The sequence below is a fragment of the Dasypus novemcinctus genome, chromosome 8 (assembly GCF_030445035.2).
Source record: "Dasypus novemcinctus isolate mDasNov1 chromosome 8, mDasNov1.1.hap2, whole genome shotgun sequence".
Taxonomy (NCBI): Eukaryota; Metazoa; Chordata; class Mammalia; order Cingulata; family Dasypodidae; genus Dasypus; species Dasypus novemcinctus.
Genome location: NC_080680.1, coordinates 98,111,127 through 98,124,527, shown reverse-complemented (window position 1 = coordinate 98,124,527; position 13,401 = coordinate 98,111,127). Strand labels below are relative to the sequence as shown.

The 13,401-nt window shown below is 38.4% G+C and overlaps 1 pseudogene; it reads right to left on the bottom strand.

Moving 5' to 3' along the window:
* Window positions 1–7,605: 7,605 nt before the first annotated feature.
* LOC101424988 (UAP56-interacting factor-like) lies at window positions 7,606–13,199 on the bottom strand (annotated as a pseudogene).
* Between the last annotated feature and the right edge of the window lie 202 nt (window positions 13,200–13,401).

Sequence of the window (13,401 nt, the reverse complement as noted above, 5' to 3'; positions counted from 1 at the left end):
TCTGAATAGAATATGTCTTGGGCTAGGTCTATTTGGATTTATTCTGATTGGGGTGCATTGTCCTTCTTGGATATTGATATTTATGTCTTTCATAAGGATTGGGAAGTTTTCAGTTGTTATTTCCTCAAATGTTTTTCCTGCCCCTTTTCCATTCTCTTCTTCTGGGACACTGAAAATGCAAGTGTTTGTGCATTTTGTGTTGTCATTCAATTCCCTGAGACCCTGTTCCATTTTTTCCAGTCTTTTCTCTTTCTGTTCTCCTGTCTTTTTCAGTTTGTATGTTCTGTCTTTAAAATCACTAATTCTGTCTTTGAGCAATTCAAATCTGCTCTTATGTGCATCTAATGTATTTTAATCTCATCCATCATGTCTTTCATTCCCATAAGCTGTTACTTTTCTTTGCAGGCTTTCAAATTGTTATTTATGCTCACCCAGTATCTTCTTAATGTCCTTTATCTTTTTATTCATATTTTCTTTCAATTCTTTGAATTGGTTTAAGAGATTTGTGTGATTATCATTGTTTAATTTTGTCTTAAATCCTGTATATTTTCAGGATATTTGGTTTGTTCCCCTGGTTTGGCCATTTCTTCCTGTTTCCTAGTATGGCTTGTAATTTTTTGCTAGTGTCTAGGCATCTGAATATATTGGTTAATTTACTCTGATTGTTAATTTCTATCTTTCAGCTAGTGTTTTCACTGCTCTTTGATATTTGGTTCAATCAACTTATTTTAAATATTTAAAATGTCCCAGCTTAATTTATTCAAATCAGGCCAGGGACTTATTAATGGAGTGCAGGTTTTCTCCCAGGAGGCTTAAGAGGGCCCTAAAAGCAGTTTCTCTCATGAAATTTTCAGACCAACCAGTGGATGGCACTTGCCATGGGGGGAGGTGTTTCTTTTAATCCTGGTTTTCCTGTGTTTCTGGTCTGGCCAGAGCCAAGATTCAAAGCAAGCTCTGTTGGCTGAATTCACAGAAGAGAAACCACCCAACTCCCCCTCCCTTTTCCCTCATAACAGCTGACAGAGAGGAAGACGTCTGTTCCTCTCTCAGTCAGCTGCAGTGAACCAAGGGTTTTATTCTGGCTTAATATCTTGGGTGTGAGGGTGGGACCCTTCTCTGATGCTGCTGGGGTTTGGTAACTCACATTTGTTGTTTTGGGTTCTTTGTCTCTCTGTCCCTCACCTTCCTGGAGTTGTGTAGCACTGTCCTGGCCTGCTGATTCCCAAAGCAGATCCCTTGGACAGCTTTTGGCCCTGTCTCCATTGTTTTTACGAAAAAGTTGAGCCCTGTCTGCCTACTTCAATGCCATCTTCCCAGAATTCCCCCTTATTGTTGAGTTTTAAAAGTTCTTTGTATATTTGGGATACAATTCCCTTATTGGCTGTGAATATTTTCTCCCAGTTTCTGGCTTGCCTTTTCATTCTCTTAACAGTGTCTTTTGCATAATGGAATTTTCCTTTTTAATGAAGTCCAGTATACAATTTTTTTATCTCATGGATCACACTTTTGTTGTTGTATCTAAAAATCTTTGCCAAACCCAAAGTCACCTAGATTTCTCCTATTTATCTTCTGGACATTTTTTAGGTTTGCATTTCATATTTAGATCTATGATTCACTTTGAGTTCATTTTTTGAAAAGCTGTACGCTCTGTGACTAGATTCATCTTTTTTTGGATGCAGATGTCCATTTGTTTTACCATCGTTTGTTGAAAAGACTATTTTTTCCTCTAATAAACTGCTTTTGCTCCTTTGTCAAAGAGTAGTTGACTATATTTGTGTGTATCTACTTGTGAGCTCTCTGTTCTGTCTCATTGGTATATTTAGCTATTCTTTCACAATATTACACTGTCTTGATTACTGTAGCTTTATAATAAGTCTTGAAGTCAGGTAGTATCTGTCAGTTCTCTTTGTTCATCTTCTTCAACATTGTGTTGACTATTTTGAGTCTTTTACCTTTCCCTATAAACTTTAGAATCACTTTGCCAATATCTACAAAATAACTTGCAGGGATTTTGTCTGGGATTGTGTTGATTCTATACATCAAGTTGGGTAGAACTAACATCTTAACCGTATTCAGTTTTCCTATCCATGAATAATGTATCTAGTCTCTCCACTTATTTAGATCTTCTTTGATATCTTTCATGAGAATTCTGTAAATTTCCTCATTATAGATTGTGTACATATATTTTTTTAGATTTGTACCTAATATTTCATGTTTTGGTGCTAAGGTAAATGGTGGTGTGTTCTTTAATTTCAAATTCCACTTGTTCATTGGTAGTATATAAGAAGGCAATTAACTTTTGTATATTAACCTTGTATCCTGTCACCTTACTATAATTGCTTATTCCAAGAAATTTTTGATACTTTGGAATTTTTTACATAAACAGTCATATTATCTGTGAACAAAGACAGTTTTATTTCTTCTTTCCCAAATATATACCTTTTATTTCTTTTTTTCTTTTCCTTATGGTGTTAGCTCAGACTTCCAGTACATTGCTGAAGAGGAGAGGTGAGAGGTAACACCTTTTTCTTGTTCCTAATCGTAGGGGGAAAGCTTCTAGTTTCTCACCATTAAGTATGATATTAGATGTAGGCTTTTTGTAGATGTCATTTTTTTCAAACTAAGAAAATTCTTCTCTATCCCTCATTTGCTAAGAGTTTTATTCTGAATGGGTATCAGATTTTGCCAAATGCTTTTTCTGCATCTATTGATATGCTCATATGATTTTTTTCTTTAGCCTATTAATGTGATGGATTCTATCAATTTGTTGTTTTTTAAGTTTTTTAATCTAAGAATATCTGCTTTTAATTATTCTTTCATTTTAAAAAACAAAAAAAACCTTTATAAATTTTTCTAAAAAAGAATATATATATCCTTGCTAAAACAAATATTTTAAACTACAAATTAATTAAGATTATATTTATAGAAAAGAAATTATTGCCATTACAAATGTTTATTCCTCAGTATCTTGTGGATTATCCATGATACATGACTTTTTTTGCTTTAACTAAGAGTAAATCTAAAACTATCATTCTTCCCCTTGACACTTATATATTTTATTTTTATTTTTTAAAAAAATACTTTGGTTAGTGGTAATATATATATTTTTAAGATTTATTTTTGTTTATTTCTCTCCCTTCCCTTCCCCCTCCCCCCCAGTTGTCTGTCCTCTGTGTCCATTTGCTGTGTGTTCTTCTGTGACCCCTTCTATCCTTATCAGTGGCACTGGAAATCTGTGTTTCTTTTTATTGCATCATCTTGTTGTGTCAGCTCTCCATGTGTGTGGTGCCATTCTTGGGCAGGCTGCACTTTCTTTCTCGCTGGGTGGCTCTCCTTATGGGGTGCACTCCTTGTGCATGGGGTTCCCTCCCCACACGGGGGACCCCCCTGCGTGCCACGGCACTGCTTGCACGCATCAGCACTGCGCATGGGCCAGCTCCACACGGTTCAAGGAGGTCCCGGGTTTGAACCGCAGACCTCCCATGTGGTAGGTGAATGCCCTATCCATTGGGCCAAGTCCGCTTCCCACATTTATATATTTTAAACAATAACCATTAAAGTTTCCATCTTCTTTATACTTTTTTGTCTTAAAGTTCAAGTTAAGCATCACTTAAACTGATGTAGGTATTTGCTCTCTAATGACTGACCATGAAACATTTAATGCTATTTTGATATTTGCATGTATTTACATTTTAAATTTGAATTATGTTTGAAGTTGTTTAATTTTTTGTTTATCTTAGGAATGGGACATAACATGTTTTCCATTATTTTCTGATATTTATGAAGATTGGATTGACTTGATACAAATTATTATCAAATTCTGGCAGATTATGTAATATGGATATATATATATATATTTGAGCAGGATACTGAGATATAGGCTTTACATGTGGACATTTTTTAGTATATATATTTGTAACAATTATACTTTGAATAATCACTACAAAGTTCCTTATAAGACACTCTAAAAACCACAACTCAATCTTTATAGCTAAGAATAAATCATGTGAAACCTGTAATATTTTATTTTTTTAGAATGATCAGCTTCAGAATAAATCTAAATGTAACTTTTCCAAAGCACATCAAAAGTACAGTGTAAAGGACCTCCTCATTAAATACAAATGTTTGTTTTGTGATGTACTGCATCAATAATTTGCATACCCCTTGATGCAAAGGAAATTTTAAGTTGCATACTACTTAAAAACAAACAAACAACCTTTTAGAACTAAGAAAGGATAACTATAATCACATTAGCAGCTATACTTCCAAGAAAGGAAATTTTTCCTCCAACAAAGCATAGTCTTCTGTATATATACAACATATTAGCACTCAGTTTTAATTTAGTTATACCAAAGGCAAAATTTTATATTTAAAAAGAAAGTTAAATTACAGATGCACAAAGAACAAAACTTTAATATACCAGAGACACTGTTGTTTGATTCACTTAATGTACATATTTGGGATGATTTTTAAGGTTTTCCAAAAATAACATTTAAAATAGCTCTGTATAATATTTAAAATAACTCAACAGGAAAATGAAAATTACCTTTACACCATATTTTCCCAAATTGTTCTGGAGACAGCAAACTCATGTTCAGTTAGTTGTTTTTCCCTTTGCTTTAAAATAAGCTGCCAGTAATTCTAAGCAGCCTAAAATGTATTGTTCCTGAACCAAATACTAAGATTCATACTTGCAAAACCGTTTTGCAATGGTACATTGGCCTCTACAAAAAGCATAAAATAGCTAAGGAGAGACTAGAGTTTGGTTTCAAATACTGTGACTGACTTCTGATAATCCCTTGTCAGTAGAACTACAGGCCAAACACCAGATATTTAGGATCAGATTTAATTCTTTGCTCTATGCATGACACTGTTATTGATAGCTTTTCATGGCTAGCTTCTTAATAAATCAGTAAGAAACCAAAAGAGTATGAGTAACCATAAAGTGTACTATACAATGCAAGGCAGGCAAGAGTGATAGTTTTCTGTTTGTTTGTTTTTAAATAGGAAAATTCAAGAGTCCTATTATACTTTAGAGAAACTAAGGCCTATTTAGAGGTTTTAATGTTATAGCAAACCAAAGGTCAAGCTTCATAATAAACCAAAATTATAACCTTTGTAGCTGGAATATTTTACTGCATTTTGGCATTATACCGAAAAACGTACAGTGTACAACCATCAGAGGACTCTGAGATCTTGGCATAAGTGGCTAACTCCTTCCATACCCCCACCCTGGGAGGAGGGACACAACCAAATTTTTTCTCTCCCCAATACCTGAACTTATACCATAAAACAAATCAGAATGAGAGGTACAAAGTAAGGTTATAATGTAACTCTCTTAACACATTTGCATTTTTTTCCCCTCTGTGACATAAATATATTTTTACTTTTGGATTGTATACTGGTTAATTTAGCAAGGTTAAAGCTTGTAAAATGTTAACTTTTTGAATAAGAAGAAAGTCTAGGACTTTATGGCTATTAATTTTACTACCAAAATATCTAAGGGACTCAATCCATTTTGATAATTATAGTTCTTTTAAAAATCATTTGAAAAATTCTTTGTGGACACCAGACCCCAAACTACACTATATCCAAACAGATAACTGTTAGAGGTTTGCAATAATTAACAAGCTGTAGGCTCAGTTTCCCCTGATATTCACCAGGGAAAGGCTAACCCCAGCCCCCATAAGCCTACGTGTCCAAGGGCATGGCACTTCCCTCACAGGTTAAATAAAGAAACCACGTAGAGATGGGAGTAAAGGGAAATGGAAACCTTCCCTACCTATGTATCAGAGGGAGATAAGATTCCTACAGAACAAAGAAACATCTGCTCCTGCAGCATTCCGGGAAACCATAACTCCCTAACCCACTATTTTCTAGTCACTGTCAGGGAAAGCTTTCATCTCCAGGGCTTCCTATTGGCTCCTGCACTTCACTTGGACCTTCAACCCCCTCCCACCAACTATCATTCCCCCACCTAGGATAGTTCTGTATAAATTCAAGTCCCCCCTTCCAGGAGTGGGCTGAAGTCTCTCTTCGGATCCCCACCACGCTGGTGGGGGTGCTGAAGTCTGTTCTTCAGACCCTCTCCATTGGGAGAGCTTCTCAATAAATCTTTCTTTGTCTGTAGTCATTTCAGTCTCTGTGTCCCAGTAAGTGCTATATTTTCTCCAACAATACCTATAACCTGGGTTTTGAAATTTTTCACCTCATTTACCTGTTCTTCAACCTGCTACTTCCTCTCATGCTTTCTTCATTTACTAAACACAAACCTTCAGATTTTTCATATTGGAAAACCACATTCTCCTCCAAGGCCCTATCAGACAACTTTGTAAAGATGCATTTACAGCCTTCTAACACCAACATCTTAAACTGAGACTAATACCTAGAGCTACATTTTTTAAAAAAAGTTTTTCATTAAAGATTTATCAATCTTGGGGATTAACCTAATACTACCTGAAAAAAAACCTGAGTTCCAGATATTCCCTTAAATCTTCAGACTCCAAACTGGAATTCTAATGAATTTTTAAAAAGCATTTCTACTAAAGGAAAGCCAACTGCACTTATTACATCAATATCATTAAAGTATAAGTGGCAGCAACAAAGGGAACTACTCCTATTTCCAAAGACCAAGATTTACCATGGCAATGTCTAAGAAATAGGAGATGAGATACTAAATACCACTATCATAAAAATAACCAATTTCTGTCTTTGTCTTTCCTCTGCTGCATAAGGAAGCAAAGAAGTCAAATAGAGTATTGTTATGCTGAGCCAACCAAGAAAACTTTAAGGACAGATAAGTATAAGATTCTGTTAATCTTTCAGGGCATTATTTTATACCTGTTTTTTTTTTTTTTTTAAATTTCAAAAAAGAAATAGGGAAACGGACTTGGCTCAGTGGTTAGGGTGTCCGTCTACCACATGGGAGGTCCGCGGTTCAAAGCCCGGGCCTCCTTGACCCGTGTGCAGCTGGCCCATGCGCAGTGCTGATGCACGCAAGGAGTGCCGTGCCACGGCAGGGGTGTCCCCCGCGTAGGGGAGCCCCACGTGCAAGGAGTGCGCCTGTAAGGGTCGCTGCCCAGTGTGAAAGAAAGTGCAGCCTGCCCAGGAATGGCACGGCCCATACTTTCCGTGCTGCTGAAGACAACAGAAGCGGACAAAGAAACAAGATGCAGCAAAATAGACACAGAGAACAGACAACCGGGAGAGGGGGGGGAATTAAATAAATAAATAAATCTTAAAAAAAAAAAAAGAAATAATAAAGAGTTACTTAGCTTTGTGAATATCTTGTAATAAAGTTTCTTGAATTTCTATGATAAACTCTTTAAGCAATTCAACTTTTCAAATGGAGTTATCACTAAAAAGTCCCTTGATGTGAACCAATGTATATGAGGTGCAGAGGTGCCCAAAGATGTACTTACCAAATCCAATGGATGTGTCATGATGATGGGAACGAGTGTTGTTGGGGGGGGGGAGAGGGGGGGTGGGGGGGTGGGGTTGAATGGGACCTCACATATATATTTTTAATGTAATATTATTACAAAGTCAATAAAAAATAAAAAAATTAAAAAAAAAAAAAAAAAAAAAGTCCCTTTGAAATGAGATCTATCCCACAGTTGCAAAGCTGCATCCTCCTTTGTTGAACTGAGAGTGGCTTTGTTTCTTCAGGATCCCAAATTGCTCGTTCAAAGTCATCCCCATCTGTTTTCAACACTATTTATGTCAGGAACTTTCTTTATATCAGATTGCTCCTGCTTTGCCAAGAATGAAGGTACAGCAGTAAGAGTTAATCCTGGTTTGAGTTACAGGGCACTGCACTGCTTCAGGATTGTCTGCGGATACAGTTAAAATGCCTCCATTTGTGGTAGAAGTCTGCCATTGACCAGCTTTCTTTGCTACCAGATTGACTAGTGGTTGTTCTGTGTTCAACTGGGCCTGAACCTTCAGGCCTCTTCTGAAAAGAAAAATTGCCTGATGTTTTTTTCTGATGGCTTAATTTATTTCCATTTCTGGTAAAATTGACTGGAATATTATTTTTTCTGTTTATCTGGTTAGATATTTTGAGAATTGCAACTGATTTCTTTTGCACTTTATTTTGTATCAGAAGGTTTGTCTCAGAAGGTTTGCCTTCTTTTTTCTTTCTCCATTGTTACTTCTTTTCGAAAAAAAATTCTTATATACTTTTTTATTTTTGTTTTTTAGATACTTAGGTTACATAAATGTTACATAAAAAGTATAGGGAATTCCCATATGCCCTGCTCCCTACACCTCCCACGTTCCCACATTAACAGCATCCTTCATTAGTGTGATAGATTTGTTAAAATTGATGAAAACATTTTGGAGCATTGCCAGTAGGCACGGATTATGGTTTAAATTGTAGTTTACACTCTCTCCTGCACAGTTTTGTAAATTATGACAAGATATATAATGGCTTCTATCTGTCATTGCAATGTCATTGAGGACAATTCCCAAGTCCCCCAAATTACATTAATATGGGGGAATTACACTGAGCTCCCCTCTACTAGAGGTGGAGAGGTCATCACCATCCCAGAATCCTCAGAATTGGGAATAAGTGATGGACCAGCGTAGACTTGCCCTTATTCTACTATAGGCCTGTTGTGATTCTAGCAATGGAAGAACTCTTTATCATCGGAGGCACTGGCCACCCGAGGTTCTGAAGGGAGGGAGAGGGAAAAATAAGTGCCTTCCTTTTTAACACAGGAAAATACTGCTCTATATTCTTGTCACTGAGAGATGGTCGAGTCATAGGACTACTCCTTTTTTTTTTAAGATTTATTTATTTATTTCTCTTCCCTTTCCCGCCCCCGCCCGCCCCAGTTGTCTGTTCTCTGTTTCTATTTGCTGCGTCTTTGTCCGCTTCTGTTGTTGTCAGAGGCATGGGAATCTGTGTTTCTTTTGGTTGCGTCATCTTGTTGTGTCAGCTCTCCGTGTGTGCGGCGCCATTCCTGGGCAGGCTGCACTTTCTTTCGCGCTGGGCGGCTCTCCTTATGAGAGGCACTCCTTGCACATGGGGCTCCCCTACATGGAGACACCCCTGCGTGATGTGGCACTCCTTGCACACATCAGCACTGCACATGGGCCAGCTCCACACGGGTCAAGGAGGCCCGGGGTTTGAACCATGGACCTCCCATGTGGCAGACGGACAGCCTAACCACTGGGCCAAGTCCGCAGCAAGGACTAATTCCTTTTTGAATTCTAATTGCTTTCCTAGCTGCAAGGCCAGTGATAACCCTGTAAGGAAGTCTCTCTCCAGGCATTATTTTTCCTCTACTGCCCAAACTATTCTCACCAAAACTAGAATTCTGTTGGATTCCCCATCATATTCTCATCCTGAATTGCCAGGCACCACATTTTTAGAGTCTTTTATTTAGTCTTGGAAAATTCTGCTTCTTTCCTTCCTTTCGATTTGATTTGATTATATCATCCAAAGACAATGATTTTGTCCAGGTTTTCACTGCTGCGGGTTTTCCTCAGCAGCTTCAGACCTTCTGTGGCTCCCACCAACCCTGTACACACTGGTTCATGACTGAAGACATCGCGCTAGAACAGTAAATAGGGAAGGCCTGCCACCTCCCTCCCACTTGCTTCTCAGGCTAGCTGCACTGAAGGAGCATGCACGCCTGCTGGCTGCGTTCTGACTTCCCACCTGCTGCTCTCCTAGTACATTTTTATTGCAAAAGTTGTAAACTTACAAAACAATCATGCACATGTGTGGAATTCCCATACAATACCCCTTCACCAATGCACCACACTGTTGTGGAATATTTGTTACAGATTATGAGATAATATCATAAGACTATTACCACTAATTATGGTCCATAGCATACATTTGGCGTGTTTTTTCCATACCACGCTGTTACATCAGCTAATTTTTGAATGTTGAACCAGCCTTGCATACCTAGAATAAATCCTACTTGCTTGGGATGTATAATTCTTTTTATACATTGTTGGAGCTGATTTGCTAATGTTTTGTTGAGGATTTTTGCATCTATGTTAATGAGAAATTTTGGTCTGTAGTTTCCTCTTTTGTAATGTCTTTAACTGGTTTTAGTATGGAGTAATGTTGGCCTCTTAGAATGAATTAGGAAACATTCCTCTGCTTCTGTTTTCTGGAAGAGATGGTAGAGGATTTGTATCATGTCTTTCTTAAATGTTTGGTAGAATTTATCTGGGGTTGATACTTTTTGTCTTGAGAAGTTATTAATTATTGATTCAATTTCTTTAATAGATGTAGCTTTTATTCAAATTTTCTATTTCTCCTTGTGAATTTTGGTATCTTACCAACTTTTCTGATCACCTCCCTGAGAATTATTACTGGTAGATTGTCTTACAAGGAATTTGTCCATTTCATCTAAATTATCAAATTTGTGAGTATGGAGTTGTACATAAAATTATTATTTTTTAAATTGTATTTTATTTATTTATTTCTCCCCCACCCTCCACACCCTGCTTGTTTTTGCTGTGTCCATTCACTGTGTGATCTTCTGCATCTATTTCTCTTTTTGTCTTCTTTTCTCATCTTTCTTCTCTAGGATTCACTGGGATTTGATCCTGGGGACCTCTGATGTGGAGAGAGGTTCCCTGTCAATTGCACCACCTCAGTTCCTGGTCTCTGCTGCACTTCACCTTGACTGTCCCCTTTGTCTCTCTTTTGTTGCATCATCGTTTTGCTGTGTGACTCAGTTGTGTGAGTTGTGTGGGCACTGGCTCACTGTGTGGGCACTTGGCTTGCTGCACAGACACTCGGCTTACCATACAGGCACTGGCTCACCGCACTGGCACTGGTTCACCATGCAGGCACTCATGCAGGCACTTGGCTCACCCTGCAGGTACTCGGCTTGCCGTGTGGACACTCGGCTCACTGCATGGGCACTTGGCTCACCATGCAGGCACTTGGCTCACCACGTGGGCACTCATGTGGGCACTCAGCTCACCATGTGGGCACTTGGCTTGCCATGTGGGCACCCACATGGGCACTCAGCTTGCCACGCAGGCACCCAGGTTGCCATATGGGCACCTGGCTCACCACATGGGCATACAGCTCACCATGCAGGCACTGGCTCACCTCGCAGGCATGCTTTCTCTTCTTCTTTTTAACCAGGAGTCCCCAGGGATTGAACCTGGGTCCTCCCATATGGTAGGCGAAGGCCTTATCACTTGAGCCACATCTGCTTCTCTACATAATATTATTTTTAATGTCCATGGATTTAGTAGTGATAGTCTCTCACTTCTGTTATTAATAATTTATGTCTTCTCTTTTACTCTTTTTTTTTCTGGCTAGAAGTTTATCAATTTTTTTTTTTTAAGATTTATTTTTATTTATTTAATTCCCCTCCCCACCCCCGGTTGTCTGTTTTCTGTGTCTTTTTGCTGCGTCTTGTTTCTTTGTCCGCTTCTGTTGTCGTCAGCGGCACGGGAAGTGTGGGTGGCGCCATTCCTCGGCAGGCTGCTCCCTCCTTCGCACTGGGCGGCTCTCCTTATGGGTGCACTCCTTGCGCATGGGGCTCCCCTACGCGGGGGACACCCCTGTGTAGCACGGCACTCCTTGCGCGCATCAGCACTGCCCATGGGCCAGCTCCACACGGGTCAAGGAGGCCCGGGGCTTGAACCGCGGACCTCCCATGTGGTAGACGGACGCCCTAACCACTGGGCCAAAGTCCGTTTCCAAAGTTTATCAATTTTAACAGAGTTGCTCTTTTCAGTTTTTTTTCAGCATCTTTTCTATTGTGAGGATGGGAGTGATGTCAGGAAAATGGAAGTCACTCCCATTTTTTTTTTTTTAAGAATTGTTCTGGCTATTCCAGTGCTTTCACCTTTCCATATACATTTTAGAAATCATCTTAACAGTATGTACAAAAAAATCTTTCTGGGATGTTGAATAATATAATATTTAATCTATAGATTAAATTTGGCATCTTAATAATATTAAGTTTTCCAATTCATGAATGTAGTATATATTACCATTTAATTAGATGATCTTTGATTTCTTTCATCAATGTTTTATAGTTTTCAGCCTATATCTCCTGGACTTAAATTTACATACTTCATTTTTCTGGTACTATTGTAAACAGTACTATAGTAATCATAAATACATACTAAATTATATATTACTAAAACCCCTTGCATTAAAAAAGAAATTATAAACAAATTAAGAAATATTTAGAACTGAATGGCAAACACTATATTTCCATACTTGGGAAACTCAGCTAAAGTAGTAGTTAGAAGAAAAATTATTCATTATCTACATGTATCCTGAAATAAGAAAAAAATTAAACACAAACCTGGTAAGTACTCAATTTAAGAAGTTGGATTAAAATAAGAGGTGGCATGGGATTAAAGAGATCCTACCCTCTATCATTCTCCCTACTGACAAGGACTGGTTGTTGTGGACTGTATTAGTCACGGTTCTCTAAGGAAACAGAATCAACAAGGGATATCTGTCGATACTGAGAGATTTATAAGAGTCTCTCATGCAGCTTTGGGAATGCACAAGTTCAGGTTCCACAGCTAGGCAACCAGGAGCGCCGATGAAAGTCCAACGAAGATTCTTGATGCATTCTGGGAGATGTTGGCTGTCCAAATATGAGCTGGGAAATTCTCTTTCAATGCTTGAATCACTTCCTCTTTTAAGGGATTCAACTGATTGGGTTAAACGTCTCTCATTGCTTATGGCAATCTCCCTGATTGATGTAATAATAACCAGCTATCTATGATTTGCCACTGCAGTAAAGTCAATGGTGACTAAAGTCCATAAATGGCCTTGTATCATAGTTAGCCCAGTGCTTCTTTGACCAAACAACTGGGCACAATTACCTGGTCAAGTTGACACCATAGCCTAACCATTACAAGGACACAGAGGGGAGAGGAATTATTTTTGCCTGTGAAAAGAGAGAGGGCTGTCAGCAAAAATTGGAGAACAACCTCTGATAAAGTTTGAATTATGAGTTTCTTAGCCTCCAGGCAGGGTCCTCTATCACATTGATCTGGTCTGTGTTGCAGCAAACACACTCCATCCAGGCTTTGAACTGAGAGGGCTGCCAAAGAGCATCATCTTCTGGCTGTCCAAAGAAGTGCATGTGAGGATATTAAAAATAAGAGAGGCGTTTTCCTGCTTTACAGCTTCCCTCTACAAGGCCCTTGAAAGTGGATCTGCAACCCATTATGGGTCCAGGGTCCATATTTGAGCAACTAAGACAATCCTAAAGACGCAGAACAGGTTGAAGCAAGAACCAAAGAATAGCGGTAACACACTGGCTCCCACCACTAAATCCCTATGAAAGTGAGAGAAATTGAACATCAAAGTAAACTCACAACCATAATCAAAGCCTAGACATCAGCAAAAAATTAGAAGCCATACTAAGAAAATGGAAGAAATGGCCC